This window comes from Lissotriton vulgaris, chromosome 1_1 (genome assembly GCF_964263255.1).
Source record: "Lissotriton vulgaris chromosome 1_1, aLisVul1.2, whole genome shotgun sequence".
In the NCBI taxonomy this organism is placed as follows: Eukaryota; Metazoa; Chordata; class Amphibia; order Caudata; family Salamandridae; genus Lissotriton; species Lissotriton vulgaris.
The window spans coordinates 657,317,277-657,334,788 of record NC_141685.1 but is presented as its reverse complement, the minus strand read 5'-3'; the positions used below and the strand labels follow the sequence as shown (position 1 = coordinate 657,334,788).

General features: G+C 46.8%; 1 protein-coding gene across 3 annotated transcripts in view; it reads right to left on the bottom strand.

Moving 5' to 3' along the window:
- The window catches only part of SAMD13 (sterile alpha motif domain containing 13), a 346,193-nt gene that overhangs the window by 95,323 nt on the left and 233,358 nt on the right, over positions 1-17,512 (bottom strand). The gene's annotated exons all lie outside the window — the stretch shown is intronic.

Sequence of the window (17,512 nt, the reverse complement as noted above, 5' to 3'; positions counted from 1 at the left end):
GAATCTGTGGCTAGAAGTCTCTATCAGGCAATACATGTTCAGAGACTAGAGGTAGCTCACATGTTAGAAACTACCAGTAGACAACATTTATTGCTAAACTCACACTTAGGGTCTTACTATAAGTTTGGGAGTAGTCCTGCGGCTCGTCACGGCAGCGTTCCACAGGAGAACCGTTAAGCCCGCAGTGCAACTGCCTGACGGATTACGACAGTAATCCTTGGCGGGTAGTGCTGCGGCGGTGTCATGGCGATACCTGTCTAAGACTCATTGGAAAGCTTTACATATGTACCGCTGTGACACCACTGAAGCACGTTCCTGCACGGTATGAAATGTACCATGTCCTGCATTCCATACCGTGCAAGAACTGGGGGTGAATTTCCAGAAGGGGGCACAACATTTGCCTCCCTGAATGTACCCCAGGCCCTGGAGTGGCAGGGGACCCTGTTAGTTGCCTCACCGCCACCCTTGTCATGGCAGGCTCACCACCATGGAATGGGTGGTTGGGAGGCAACCCGTAACAGCCGCACCGCCAGCATATTACTCCGCCTAACCGCCACGCCACAGGATCCTGGATCCCTGGCATTAGCAGCGGTCCTGTGGTGGTCCGACTGCCACACATGTAATACTGCGGGCGTCCCCGCAGTGTAGCAGTGGCCGGACTTCCACAAACGCTTGGTGGTCCTATGGTCCGCCAAACTCGTCATAAGGCCCTAAGTAACTCTATTGTAATCCATGATGCCCTTTGATTAAGACACTAGAATGATTGTGTGCAGAGTTTCTCAGAGATGTTGAAAAAGTATATAAATGGTTTGCAGGTAGGCATTTTCTACACTATCTGCCTGCTAGTGTCAAAGGAGGTCTTCTATCCAAGATTGTCTGAGAGGTAGAGAAGGCCTAGAATCCACTCTGGCAATTCAATTTCCAACAGCAGAATAAAAAAAGGTGCACAGCAGATCGATCGAAAGGGAGTGGGATCCCAAAAAAGTAACAAACAAAAAAATCTAAAACAACAAACTAAATGAGTGGGGACACGGATGATTTTCCACTGAGAAGACGAGAAAGACATGTCCAGTGAACTTTTTGGTCACTGCTTTGAGGTTTCTTATGCTGCTTACCTGGCATCTGTTGTATGCCCTTTCCCCTTCGCTACTGTGATGGTACGCCGTGCACTTTGGAAGAAAGAAACACCTGAAGGAACTTTCGCTTACTATTATTCTTTTTACTCATATGTTAGTAGCCTCATAGTCTTGCCCAATATTAGGCCTGACAGAAATTTAAATTACGCGGTCATGATTTTGGTGATTTTGTGAATTTGCATTAAGTGTAATTATGCAAAGTTAGAGGTATAATTAAAGACCGCGAACAACAAAAATTGCACTATTGCGTTTAGGGGCGTAAGGTGACATTTTGGAGTTCCTGTGAGGATTGCATTGCTGTACTGAAGTTAAGAAAGAACAAGTAATTTCACTACTAAAGATCGTCTGGGGAATAAAAGGTTTGATTTTCTTGAGATGTCTACAGCTTTAAGCTGCTTTTGTGAGATTTAGACGCCATCATGAAGACTGAGCAGATGGCATACGGTTTTGCGTGGTGTAGGAGCTGGCTCCGTATATACCAAAGTGAGGTATAGTGTGTACAGAGTCCAGTGGAACCCCAAAGGTAGGCAGAGGTAAAAGTAGATAGCACCTTACTCTCTATTTGTGGTAGTGTGGGCGAGCAGTAAGGTTCTATCAGAGAACAGTGTTAAGCATTTGTTTTACACACTCAGGCAGCAAATGATGTCACTCACTCAAAGACTTAACTCAAGACCAATTTGTTTGTATCAAAAATATTATTAAGTTATTTTATTTCTAGAACCAAGCCAATCCTGGTGCAGGTAAGTTAAATAACACTTTGCAAAATCTTATGCACTGTTTTACAATTGAATGCAGGTTCAAATGCAGTTGATTAAAGTACAGGTAAGTCAATATTTCCAAATTACTGTTCAATTACTTTTCAGATTACTTTATACAGTACTTATTTGATTACTTTTCATATTACTTTGGCTAATCAGTGTGATATGCCTCGATATCACACTTAGACATTCCTAGACAAAAGGTAAATAAATCACCTTTAGTACATTTGAAGTTTTGTCAATGTTCCATACAACCCAACTCCACACTTAAAACAATATTCAAGAAAAGCAGTCAATGCAATCCTATGGAAAGAAACTGAGTTATCGGTTTACAGGTAAGTACAAGTTTGTGGGAGTTGGTATTCTGGGGTAAGAATCATGGTTCCCCCAGGGTCAAGGATGCACCCTTTAAACACCCTCAGTGGCACTAGGGCGGCTGGGTACAGAGTGCTGAGGCCCAATCTTAGCCAATGGGGGATAATGGCCCTCCGGTTGGTGGTTGCTCACGAGCCGGCCACAGGGTTGTGGGAGCAAAGCTCCTGGTGTTAGGTTCAGGCCAAAGGGGGAACCGAGTTATCACCCAAAAGTACACTTGCAGCGGCGCAGGGGCGGCTGAGTGCAGGGTGCTGTTTTGGCGTTGTGTGCCTTGCTGTTTACAATGGGGATTCTCTGCTTGCAACAAAGACTGCAGGCTCGGGGATGAAGATCTTCTGTAGGTGACCACCGGTTGGAGAGGTAATTTGGGATTCTTGTGGATGCTGGGACACCATCAGTTGGACCACCCAAGGCAATGGGATTGTGGGTGCAGGGGTGTCTTTAGGCGACGAGTTTTCCTTCCCAGCTCCGGTCAAGTCGGAGGGATCCCCCAGAGAGAGGCAGCAGGCTTCGCTTGGAGATTCGAGGCAGGTCAGAGATCACCATGCTTGCCGGGGAGACCTCCTTGTGGTGTTGGGTCCCTCGGGCCGCAATCGTCGGCTGCAGAGTGGTGCAGACTCACGGATTTGGCCGGAGCCAGAGTCTGTGGGTGAGCAAATCCGGTGCTCATTGAAGACAAAGCCTTTTTTGTGGAAGGCAGGGCAGGTCCTCGGGGTTCTTGAGGTTGCTGACTGTAGGACACACCAGGGTTTTGCGGTCAGTCAGTGGGCGTCCTCCTCCTCTTAGTTTCCGCACTGCTCTTCAGACCCAATTCAGCGTATATAAATTCATGCACACATTTAAATTGAGACACTTCTTTGAAAATATTGTGGAATAACTGGATGAGTCACAAATGGATACACTATTGGGTTTTCACAATAAAAGCACATTTATAGCACCCATTAGTCACAAGGTCCTGGACGCCTTTGAAGCAGCCATATTAAAAGATCTGGATACTATCTTCAAAAACCAAGGTCCAAAACAACAACTATTACACAAAAGGAAAAACAAGCATTGAATCAAATAGCTTCTAATTTCAAAATAACCATTCGCTAAGCAGATAAGGGAGGAGCACTGGTGGTTATGAACATGGATTACTATCTTGAAAATGTAAATGTTCACGTACAGGATGACAATACGTACATGAAATTATCATTCAACCCAACCAAGGAGTTTAAAAAAATCCTTAACATTTTTTTCGACATAGCAATAGAAAACGGCACTATAGGAAACAACAAAAACATCTATTTGACAAAAACTAATCCAGCTTTACCTTACATATACATGATTCCAAAAATCCACTAACACCCAACAAAACCACCATTCAGACCAATAGTATCAACCATTAATTCAATTCATGAACCCATAGGAAAATACTTGGATAAACATTTACAGCCCATGGTTCAAGTTATGTCCACATATGTAAAGGACTCCACCGATTTTTTAAACATTTTGGAGGAAGCAAACCAAACTATACAAACCACTTGATTCTTTGCAAAATCAATGTGAAATCTTTGCATATGTCAATTCCACACAATATGGGCATACAAGGAGTGGAATCTTTCCTAATGAACAATGAGCTGACTACATTGGCTGCCCATGGAAGCCCGCATCCAGTTCAAGGCCCTCATATTTGCCTTTAAAATCTTGAAGAATGAAGGTCCAGAGCTCCTCCGTTCGTTGTTGACCCCCTATAATCCCAAACGGAATCTCCGGTCCATGGGGCAACACCTAGCCTTGATACCCCACACAAAGTTCTGTCACATCGGAGGGCGCTCTTTCAAACTACTGGGGGACAAGTTATGGAACTCCCTCCCTCTCCACATCCGATGCATTGATAATATGTTAGCTTTCCGCAGATCGATCAAAACCCATCTCTTTCCCTCCCTGTAGATCCCATCTCTCGTCTTCAGTTGGTTGTGTTATGGTTTTAGCGCCGGGACGCCCCGTTGCTGGGGCAGCTGTTTGCGCTTTACAAAACTGCTAACATAACATAACATAACATAAAGAGGAAGACCTCAAAATATTTCTTATGGAATTATTACATTGCACACTATTCCATAGCTATTTCGAATGGCAGGGTGATTTTTATATCCAATCCTCAGGCACATCCATCGGAAATTGTGCCGCTCCGGTGTATGCAATTGTATTCATGTACAGATTTGAACTGGATTATATACTCAAATCAGCGAGAATGGATCGACAACTTAATCATGTATAAAAGATACATTGACAACATTTTTATACTATGGAGAGGATCACAACAGGATCTAACAGAAGCGATTAACAAACTAGATACTGTTAATGAAAGAATCGGCTTTTCATTTACAATTGGCAAGGAACAGATTACATTTTTGTATTTCTTAATCAGTAACCAACAGGGACATCTGACAACAAGTGTATACCCCAAACCTACGTCACCGTAATAACCTACTTCATTTCACCAGTTTCCATCAACCATCTTTAAAAAAACACTTACCATTCTCACAACTATTAAGACTGAAAAGAATGTCATCAACCGATGAACAATACAATGAAAGCATGATTACAACAATTAAACAATTCCGACAATAAGGCTACCCTGACCACATCTTACAAGAGGCAATCAACAAGGCACATGAAGAAACACAAGGCATTTTGCTAACTAGCAAAAACGTAAAAGAAGATGAACACAAAATGGTTTTTGTGACAGAATTTTCTACTCGAAGTTTTAGGATCAAAAATTCAATATTAAAATATTGGCCAATGGAAACAGACATCAACCCAGGTTTGCATACTTACACACACGAAACCTCAAAGAAATATTAAACAAAAAAGAAGTGAAAAGAGACCAAAGTTACAGTGGAACTTTACCTTGCTTGAATTGTGAAAATTGTAATGCGATTATAAAAGGGAGTACCATACCTCATCCCACCCGAGGTACTACCATCAAATTGAAAGTAACAGTAACATGTAACAGTAACAACGTGGCTTACATGTTGAAATGCCCTTGTAGATATGCTCACGTGGGAAAGACAGAAAGGAAAATAAAAACATGTTTAAATGAACAGAAAAGCAATATCCGCATGAAGAATCCCAAATGCACGGTTGTCACCCATTTCAACACCCACAATCACACCATGAGTCAATTACGATTTTTGATCTTGGAACAAGTACCTATTCAACCAGGAAGAGACAATACACAATGTTTATTACAGAGAGAAACATTTTGGATTAATCACATGAATACCATTAACCCAAGAGGTCTAAATGAACATATGGAGGTTGTTTTTTATAACTATGAGAATGGACTAACATATTATTACCAACATACTGTAATACAAAACACAGATGTGCATGAAATTATAAGCATTTCAACACCCAGATGTACCTATCAGGATGAGGATAACATTAATTTATATTTCAGGGTTTAAATACAAAAAACAACTTATAAGCATTCATCTGGTGCACCACTTTGCTAACCGAAGGGGCAGTACAAAATGCTATAGCGAAGTTTTACCCAACTTAACTTTTACAGGTTACGCACATTATAGAAATGTTCACTATGAATTACACAAGTATTCAGTATTTTTATTTTTGGTCGGGAACATCATAAAGATTACACCATAAAACAGATTGTCAAATACAGACATTATATGACGTTTTCAAATGATAGAAAGACAATGTCCCACTTTGGGTTTCACATTTTTTCGCATATCTATTACAGTTCTCTTTTCATTTTGAAGTAATAACACACATTGGCAAAAAAAGCGCAATGCATGATTACACTTTTGGAGCACTCGTATTAATATTCGGGTACCAGAGCACTCATCAAAACACACGTAAAACGAAATCACATGAGCACACGTACTATTTAAAAAAGAAAACATATCACCCAGCACTGAAATTACACCATGAATTTATTCACGAAGGAGTGAAGAACTCTCTACAAACAGGGCACTCGTGTTTCATAATTGATTGAGCTAAAATTGACACTTGCTAAATAGATACTCACTTTCGAAACACGCGATTTATTCACACAGAAACAAATGACATTCAGCATATCCAAAAACATGGTACATAGCATGTTATTGACGTTTGTGAGATCATACCGATTAAATACACATGGGCAAAACTCTGTATTAACATCACTTCATTAACCGCTTAAAGTATGGTGGTCCAAACCTCAGCATGATTATGTACATAACACATTGATTATATAATTGAGTACTGAGCAGGACTAATCTCATGTTTATTCTTTGTTTTCAGAATAAGTACCCTGATGAAGGGTAAAGCCCAACATGCATTGGGCATAACGTTGTTATTTATGTATTAATGGATGTTACTGAATGAAGTAAACCCATGAACTAAGAACAAAAAAATGAAAGAAAAGTAATAATTTTGAATCACGGAACAATAAAGAATTGAGAATTTAGAAAATTCTTTTGAATAACTTTATTTGACATAAAACAACCAAGTGCGATTCTCTGGTTGCAACAAAGACTGCAGGCTCAGGGACGACGATCTTCTGGAAGTGACCAATGGTTGGAGAGGTAAGCTGGGATGCCTGGGGAAGCTGAGACACCGTTGGTTGGGCCACCCAAGGCCATGGGACCTGGGGTGCAGGGGTGTCTTTAGGAGTCGGGTCTTCCTTACCAGCTCCGGTCACGGTTGGGGGATCCTCCAGAAAGAGACTGCAGGCTTCGCTTGGAGATTTCGAGGCAGGTCAGAGATCACCAGACCTCCTTGTGGTATTTGGCCACTTGAACTTAAGCCATAGGGGTCGGGTGCAGAGTGGTGCAGGCTCGTGGATTTGGCCAGAGCCAGAGTCTGTGGGTGAGCAAATCCGGTGCTCATGGGAGACAAAATCTTTTTTGTGGAAGGCAGGGCCCGTCCTCAGGTTTCTTGAGGTTGCTGGTTGCAGCACACTTCAGGGTTTTGCTGGAGCAGGTTCAAGGTGGGGACCGGCCGGTAGGGCTAGGGGCAAGTCAGTGGGCGTTCTCCTTTTCTTAGTTTCAGCACGGCTCTTTGGTCCTTCTTAGATGGTTCTTGTCTGAGGAGGCAAGGTTCAGGGTAGCCCCTAAATACTAGATTTAGGGGTGTTACGCGTAGGTAAAGGTTGAGACCAATGGGTTCCTTCCTTGGGGTGGATACACCCCCTATTATGCCACCCTCTGGTTGGCTGGGTCCCCCCATCTGCGAGATGGCGGGGACTGAGAGTTGTGCTTCACCTTGCCTCCCCCACCTAAGGGGTGAGGTTGCAAAGGTGGACACACCTCCCTTCCTCACTTGGTTTCCCCGCCGATTCTCCTGCCCAAAGAAGGTTTCAGAACCAGTGGGGGCCAGTTGCTGGAAGCAGCAAAAGGCCTGGGGAAGCTCACGAATGCAGCAAGCCTTTGAAGCTTCCCCTTCGTGGAGGCTTGGTACCTCGTCCCAGGATTTACATTGCTTCAGACACCCGAGAGCAGCAGGCTCTTGACCCAGGGGTCCAGAAACATGTCTGGTGGTGGCAGCCGGAAAGCAGCCACTCAGCCTGGACAATAGTGTTAGGTTGTTTTTCAGGGGGCATCTCTAAGATGCCCTCTTTGTGCATTTTTCATTAACTCCCACACTGGCATCAGTGTGGGTTTAATGTGCTGAGAAGTTTGATACCAAACATCCCAGTCCTCAGTAAAGCCATTATGGTGGTGTGGAGTTTGTAAAGACAAATTCCCAGTATCATATACTCTTAATGGCATTACTTGACTTACAATGTCAAGGAATTGGTGTAGACACTGTAGGGGTACAGGGCTCATGCACCTGTACCATCACCGCTGGTATAGTGCACCCAGCTAGAGCGGTGGCTGACCTATTCCAAGACAGCGGGTTGTAGGCATGGCACACAGGGATGTGTGCCATGTCGACTCTTGACTTTGTTCTGCACCAAAACACGCAGCCTGCAATAGCAGTGGTGAGAATGTGTAAAGGTACATGGCCTCAAAGGGTGGCACAATACGTGCGGCAGTCCATAGAGGCCTTCCCTGGCCACAGTGCCCTTGATACCTGTGGTACTATTTACAAGGGACTGACCTGTGGCCAAAGAGTGCCAATTGGGTTTTGTTTTCAATGCAGGTTAGGGAAAGAACATAGTCCCTGGGTACCTGTTTGGCAGGTACCCAGAGCACACTCAAAGTACATCAGCAGTTTAGCAAAAAGTGGGGGCAACCATGCGAAAATAGGACACGTTCTTACAAGTGGTGAAAACTTTTAAGTATAGTTTAAGGCTTATTCACTATAAATATGTGCATCGCCTCTACTATACACCAGCGCAGTTGCATCGCATACAACTTCGGGATAATGACGGACGTGACCGCTATGGCAGAGAGGGTGCGGATTTCAAACACGTAGCCTGGGACTGCCCGCCCATCCAACGCTTCTGGTCCGAGATACTGAAGGCGCTAGACCACACGACAGGACTACATTTCCGCATAGACCCCCTGACTGCACTATTGGGATACACTGACTCCTTGCCGCCAAAGTGGGGGGATACACTTCTCTTGCACTCCTTATTGCCAGGAGAAGGATTGCCTGTAGGTGGGAAAGAGAGAGGGCGCCAAAATGCAAGGACTGGCTCCAAGACCTTATCTACTGTCAAGAGCAATTACATACTTATGCGGACCTTATGCGGACTTACTTATGCGGACCCTGCCGGGGTTATCTCACAGGGGAATACCAGGACGGGTTCCCTAAGCAAGCGCCGGGAAACCCTTTGTGGGTAGCTGTGCGCTATATAAGCTCAAATACATTTACATTTACCTCCAACCCCCCTCTTCCCGCCCAAGGGATATCTGGGGCCCTTACAAACATATCTATCGGAGCACACTACCGCCACTGAAACTACGACCCCCCCCAGCACTGCTCTAAAGCAGACCTAGGAAATGATGTGAAGGGAACCCCCACCTTAGTAAACACACACTATATACTGGAGACGATAGGTCATCACGAGACACCACCTCACACCCCAAGGATCAGAATGCGTCAACAAATTAGACATGCATACTTTGCTCACAGTACAATAGTGGAAATGTTATTTTAACAGTTATTGTTTGTTCTTACATGACTGCAGATAATCTACTGCCCTCAATGCACATTGATCCAACTAATGCGGCCTACCCGATGTGTTTGTAGGCGACTTGCTGTGTACTCCCCCTTTTGTTATATTATCTCCAGACACGACACATCGCAATGCCGGCCCTACTAGGGATGTAGGCAGTATGCTGTGGATTACATCTCTGTACCTTTAATAAAGGTTTTCAAAACTTTTTTTTAAAAAGAAATTCAAAAAAGTATCGCTTAAGGCTTGTTGAACTAATTCCATACATTTTGATCGCTAGTGTGTTATAGGGTCATCCTCCACAAAGATTACCTTTAACTTTAAATGCGCAGCTGCTGCTACCGGGCGGGGGTGGTTTTGGGTTGGAAGGTTGGGGGGGGGTGGCGAATTACATTTAAAACGGACTTACCTTCAATGGCCGGCTGCCGCCTCTCCTCCGTCCTCGTTCTCTTTCTCTTCCTGTCCCAGCCAGCAGCAGGAAGAACCTGGGCAGACAGGTTTCCCTGAGGCAATCACAACGCTACAATGCATCAGCGGTCAGACTGGAACAGGGAGCCTGTGCATGTTCCTGAGCAGGCTGTGTACTGCAGCCTAGTAGGAACATGCAAAGTGCGCATAAACTGTTTGGTCCGTTCAAGAGGGCTGTTCATACGCACTTAGGGAGTGCACACGACTCCTCCCCTACTCTGGCCAGGCCCGCCCTGCCCCGCCACTGACTGCAATAGGGAAAATAAAATGATAAAGATACATTATTATCATTTTGTTTTTCCTTTTCAGCAGCAGGGCAGAAGTCCGGCGGAGGAGCCGCCACTGCGCCGGTGCATTATTATTAAGGCTCCCGGTTTTCCATTTAAACTGATTTTTACATATAAATACAGACGGAAAACATTTTGTTTTTTGTCTGTATTTATATATCAAAACTGGACAAATTCTCCTCCTGCCTCTGTGCTCCTCTGTAAAGTCCGAGTCAGAGGTGCAAAGGGGCGGCCAAACTGCTGCCCTGAAACTGCTCTAGAGACGGGTGAAACTGGAAGGGCAGAGCCTGCAAAGACACCCCAGCACCCCTCACAGTGGTAGTTCACGCAAGATAATTATTGAAGCAGTGGAAGCAGCTAATGTCCATTTAGAGGTGTGAAAACACCCCAGGACACCGGCTGCAGATCCAGCAACCTTTTGTTTTTAGTTGCATGGGAGGGTGAAGGAGGCAATACTAAATTAAGCACAACAAGCTCTCACTTGGATTTTGCTCTAAATTACCCCAGCTACAACCCGGGGTTAAAATGGAGTGCAGAACAAGTACAATACAAACGGCTTTCAACCTCGAAAATAATGTTCACCATCGCGGCTTACAGGTGAGAGGAGTGGCCTTGGAAGGAGAGGGCTGGGATTAGGCGTGGATTTGAGCCATCACTGACAAAGCATGCATGGGAGGGGGCAGGGTGAGGAGTGTCAGTGGGTCTCTGAGGCTGCACTGCCTGCCCATTCAAAACACATAGGATCCTGAGATCACCTGCAATGCCTGGTGAGGCTGCAAAACCTGTAAAGACTTAAAATCATGCCGATCCTCCACGCATGAACTTGAAAGAGTCTCCCTCTCACCTTGTGTTCACAGTGTGATACCAGCTGTTTATTAAATGGCTGTACGAACAGTGCCAATACCACACCAGGGCCCAATGCGAGTTGGCAGGTATGGCAATAAGAAATACCACAATCTTTGCTGAAATTATTCGAGCAAAAATGGTGGGTAAGGGACAGCAACATGGCAATTTACAACCAATTTATCCCAAAAACTCTTATCAACGTCCAATACTTGATATATAAACATACATCAACGTATAGATGATTCCACATACATCTCACACCATGAACTCAATTCTCCTTTCCTTAGTGCATAATACAGTTATCATATGAGTTAGCTCCTCTGCCTTAAATGAAGCAGACAAAGTCTACACCTGCCAGAAAGCAGTGATTTGTTTGATGTAAATATCAAACCAACAACTGGATAACTGGTGTTCTGCATGCACAGGGCTTTCTGGAAATCCTAGATCTGAACAAAAAGAAACAGGTAAAAAAAAAATACAGACTCTGACTTGCATTATTAATCCAGATCTGAAAAGGAGACTGGAAATAAATCACCATGTAACTGGTCACCTGACACGCAAGCCAAACAAATAGCCATTTTTTAAAAATACAATCAAAATTAAATTACATTTTATAAACACATTGAAAGAGAGATGTTATTGAAGAGAAACTATTTTAAGCAGGCGTGATTAATATGCAGAACCTTTGTGTGGTCCCCCAGCATGAAGGGAGCCTGTGGTTAAAGTGGGCTGATCCATTCCCCAGTGCTGACTGCTGTGAGGGGCAGAAGCAAAATGTAAATGACCATTCAGAAGGCCAATGGATGAAGCCTGCTGACCAAAAAGCCCCTCCCTCTATGTATATTCTGCATGATGGTTTTCGATAGCCGTACTCACTCGAAATGGCCAAAGCAGTCTCGAAGTAGAGTCCCAAATCAGCTGTTTTGAATTTTACCCCGTTGACGTATCAAGGACACAGTTTATTTTTCAAGAGTGGCCACTAGAGGGCGCGTGAGGCTTGAGTTTGATCGCTGAGACTGACGAGTGCTTAGCTGGTTTATTTTCCCTGGCTGCACATATGGTGGGAAATTATCATTTTATAGTCACTGTTATGAGCTGCTCAACAAAATGACAGCGGAGCTATGCTGTATTTTTAATTGTTTTACTAAAATGTTCACAAGGTTAAGATAAACCACCTTTCACAACTGCCAATTACTTGCGCAAGTGCTTGAAACGTGAGTAATTGATCAACTGTTCTGGCAGCTCTTATTTTAGGGGCAATCAGTTCAGACGGGTGTTCACATTCTTTCCTTTCCCTGCTTATAAACTTTTGGTGAGTGTGATGACGTTGTGTGGGGTGGGAGCAGCGGTGTGACCTTGCTTGTTTTTGGGACCTCTGGTCACCCCACCGCCGCACGGCTCCCCCTGTGCCTCCGTGACCCCTCCTGCTGCCTGGAGCCCGCCGCTGGCTTGCCCCTGCCCCTGGGACTGGTATTGTGATCGTAATTGTGCTGCTGTAATTGTGTTGCTGTATTTGTGTTTCTGTCGCCGTATTCTGTCGCTGTATTTTTATTTTGAATTTAGTGGTTTTCTGGCTTCCCCTTGACCACCCCCCCGCCCCACGCTCCCCGCCGCTGCTCCCCCGCCCATTTTTCCTACTGTAATCCCTTTCCTTCTCTCGCCCATTGCCCGCCCCTCTACCGCCTCCCAGCTTCTGCTCCCTCCCACTTGTCCTCTTATGGAGGAAGCCGCGCAGCAGTGGCTATGACCTGACCTCTGGTCACCCCACACTCCCCACAGCTCCCCCTGTGCCTCCGTGCCCCCCTCCTGCTGCCTGGAGCCCGCCGCTGGTGTGCCCCTGCCCCTGGGACTGGTATTGTGATCGTAATTGTGCTGCTCTAATTGTGCTGCTGTATTTGTGTTTCTGTCGCCGTATTCTGTCGCCGTATTTTTATTTTGTATTTAGTGGTTTTATGGCTTCCCCTTGACCCCCCCACCTCACGCTCCCCACCAGTGCTCCCCCTCCTGTTTTTCCTTCTGTAATCCCTTCCCTTCCCTTGCCAATTGCCCGCCCCGCTCCCGCCCCCCAGCTGCTCCTCCCTCCGAGTTATCCTCTTATGGAGGAACCAGCACGGCAGCGCAGTGGGCGCGTGCTGTGGGCGCGCCAAAGGCAAGCCCGTCTACTCCCGTCCACGCCTGGACTGCGCCTAGCGCCAGGACTTCTGCCCCTCGTCGAGGCGAGCATACCCATCAGACTTACGACACCTCCACCCTCTGCGCACTCAACGCCGGCCGGAACCCCGCCTGCCACCGAGCCACCCCGAAACGCACCCACGGACCCTTCACCTGCCAAGCCTGCAAATTTACATGCCTCCGAACCTGCACCGCACCCGCCAAGCCAAGCACCAGCAACGATCACCTCAAGTGCATCCTGCTCAACACCCGCTCCGTCCACAGGCAGGCCGTCGAACTCTGGAAAGTCCTCGACACAACATCACCAGACGTCGCCTTCCTCACAGAAACCTGGATGAACGCCTCCTCAGCCCCTGACATGGCCATAGCCATCCCGGAGGGCTATAAGATCACCCGGAGGGACCGCGTCAATCAAACCAGAGGAGGCATCGCCATCGTCCACAGAAACACCATCCGCATCACGACCAACTCCGACGGCACCCTCACCGCTGCCGAGCACCTTCACTTCCAGGTACACACCGACCCTAAGACCACCCTCAGAGGCACTCTCATCTACATACCCCCGGGACCAAGCACTCAATTCAGCAAAGCCATTGCAGACTTCGTCAGCCTGCACGTCCTCACCTCATCTGACTACATCCTCCTAGGGGACCTCAACTTCCACCTGGAGAACAACAATGACAGCAACATCGATGCCCTGCTGGACAACCTCGCCAACCTCGGACTCAAGCAACTGGTGAACACCCTCACCCACTACGCCGGCCACACGCTTGACCCCATCTTCTCCTCCAGCAAGCACATCTCCTTCAGCAACTCCACCGGACTACACTGGACAGATCACAGCTGCGTCCACTTCAACTTCAGGAGAACCACGTCCTTCCACCACCCGCAACAGGTCCCCCGCAGAAGCTGGAGCAAGATCACCGCCAACCAGCTCACCACCTCCCTCAGCCGGAACCCTCCCACCAACACGACGGAACCCAACAAAGCAGCCCACAACCTCACACAGTGGCTCACCAACTGCGCCAATGACCTGGCACCACTGAAGAACACTCCCAGCAGACCCGGCAGCAAGAAAACCTTGTGGTTCGCCAACGACCTCAAACACTCCAAGAAAACCTGCCGCACCCTCGAGAAAGCCTGGCGCGGCGACCAGACAGTAGAAAACATGACAGCCTTCAAGGACGCCACCCGCAAACATCACCAGCTGATCCGCACCACCAAAAGGACAACATTCAAAGAACGACTGGACAACAATACCCACAACAGCAAGGAGCTCTTCAGCATCGTTAAAGCGCTCTCCAGCCCCAGCGCCTGCAACAACGACATCACACCCTCGCAAGACCTCTGCGACTCACTCGCCTCGTTCTTCCACCGCAAGATCGCCGACATACACAACAGCTTCGGCGAACAGACCACGCACCCTACCACCGAACCAGCGCCCCCACCACCACCCTCTGCTCCTGGACCCCGGTCAGCACCGAAGACACCACCCGCATGATGAACACAATCCACTCCGGCTCCCCAACTGACCCCTGTCCACACCACATCTTCAACAAAGCAGACTCCATCATCGCACCCCAACTCCGGGACAGCATCAACAGCTCCTTCGCTTCCGCCACCTTCCCGGAGAGCTGGAAACACGCCAAGCTCAGCGCCCTCCTGAAGAAATCCACTGTGGACCCCACAGACCTCAAGAACTTCCGCCCCATCTCGCTCCTCCCTTTTCTGGCCAAAGTCATCGAGAAGACCGTCAACAAACAACTCTCCGCCTTCCTCGAGACTATCGGATCCCTCGACCCCTCGCAGTCCGGCTTCCGAGCAAACCACAGCACCGAAACCGCCCTCATCGCAGCTACCGACGACATCAGGTCCCTGCTCGACAACGGGGATACAGCTTCCCTCATCCTCCTGGACCTCTCAGCAGCCTTCGACACCGTATGCCACCGCACCCTGATAAGGCGCCGCAGCAACTCGGGAAAACCAAGGAACGGCCTTGGAATGGATCATCTCGTTCCGCGCCGGAAGAACCCAGAGAGTCCGCCTCCCCCCTTCCGATCCGCGGCCACCGAAGTCATTTGCGGCGTTCCTCAAGAATCATCGCTCAGCCCCACCCTCTTCAACGTCTACACGAGCCCTCTCACAGCCATCGCGCACCAGTACAACCTTAACATCATCTCCTACGCTGACGACACCCAGCTGATCCTCTCCCTCACCAACAACCCTGTCACCGCCAGAGCCAACCTCCAGGAAGGAATGACAGACGTCACAGAATGGATGAAGCTCAGCCGTCTGAACCTGAACTCAGACAAGACTGAAGTCCTCATCCTAAGATCATCCCCCAAGTCCACGGACCATGCACGCAACCTGAGCTTCATCCTGGACTCATCTCTCACGATGACCAAGCAAGTCAATGCCATCTCGTCATCCTGTTTCAACACCCTGGGCATGCTCCGAAAGATCTTCCGGTGGATCCCCACTGACACCAGGAAGACTGTCACCCAATCCCTCGTCACCAGCCGACTGGACTAGGGGAACACCCTCTACGCTGGGACCACAGCTAAACTCCAGAAAAGACTCCAGCGCATACAGAACGCCTCTCCACGACTCATCCTGGACATCCCCCGTCACAGCCACATCTCTGACCATCTGAGAGACCTGCACTGGCTCCCCGTCAGCAAGAGGATCACGTTCAGACTCTTCACCCACGCACACAAGGCTCTCCTCTCCACGATATGGGCCCCAAATACCTCAACAGCAGCCTCACATTCTACACACCCACCCGCCAGCTCCGTTCCGCCAGCCTCGCTCTCGCCGCGGTCCCACGAATTCGCAAAGCCATCGCCAGAGGAAGATCCTTCTCCTACCTGGCGGCCAAAACATGAAACTCCCTCCCCACCCCCCTACGGCTGACCCAGGACCATCTCTCCTTCAGGAAACAACTCAAGACCTGGCTGTTCGAGCAGTAGCGACCCCCCTCCCTCCCTGCGCTTTGAGACCCTAACGGGTGAGTAGCGCGCTTTACAAATTATTTGATTGATTGATTGATTGAGTCATTCATATTTTTGCATTATTCTGCGGCCGTTGTCCCGCGTGCTGTGATACATGCTATAGGTGTATTTGTTGCAAGCTTTGTTTCAGTTGCCCTTTTACCTTAAAGACCATTTTTTAAATCTTGCAAGCCCAAGACTGATAAGTTACAACCATTTTTGTGCGTTACAATGGAATATTTAATTATGGATGATAATAGCACAGTAGGAAAGTGCAAGATATTATTATGTCCTCTGAGCACAATTAATGAGGAAATAGTCTCTGCAAGCAGTGCGGATCGTGATGCAGATGCATTTGTATGGGGAAATGGGCAGCAATGTTTATTGTAATAGTAACTGTAGAAATAAAAAACCTATTTTAAATGATAGGGCAAAGATGTTGTATGTATCTTAGCAAAAATCTGGAAGCAAAATTCCTGATGGATAAAAATTAGGATTACAAGTGTAACAATGTTGAAGAAAACTCAGTGCCCGTGAGAAGAAAGGAGAACCCAAATGGAAATGTCACTAAATGTAAGGCAAGCAAGCACCTAATAGATATTCTCCACATGTTTATGTAAAAGGAGTACATAGAGAATGAATGTAATCCCACCAGCGTCTTCACATTTTAAAAGCATTAATTATTGTGGTGCTTAGGATACTTGAACACAGATCAAAAGCAGTAAATGACATGTAAATGTCAACATCCCATAAAGCACCAACAGGAGAGAGTAAACAACCACAAAAAAGACAAGAGGGAGGGGTGGAGGAGTGCACGGGTGCGCTCGCTAAGCAGCAGCTGTTTGCTCTTTTTTAAAGCACACACTCGTGCTTGTGGCGCGCCGCTGCGCACTCCGCAACTGTATGCCGCCACAAGCACGAGTATGTGCTTGGAAAAAGAGCTGTACGACGGCTAAAGGTCTCGTATGCAGCGCATTCGAGCTGCGTAGACGAGACCTAAAAACAGCTATAACAACCTAGTGCAAGTGTGCATGTCAATTAAATAAATGTGGAAAAATACTAGCTTTAGCGTTTTTTTCCCTTGCGTCAAAAATAAATGAGGATAAATACAGATAAAATGACCAAAAAATGAATATGGATAAATACAGACGGAAATATTTAAAAAATAAATACCATAAAACCAGGAGCCCTAGTTATTATCATGCCTCAGGTTACCAGTGCATTTCGGGAATAGGGCACATTTGTAAAAGAGAATGTAAGGGAGAAAAACCTTAAAAATAAAGATAACAGGTTTTAAAATAATCAATATTACATTAAAAGGAGCCAGCTTCTTGGAGGCCATAGCATAACGTATGGAACTTAGAAAAAA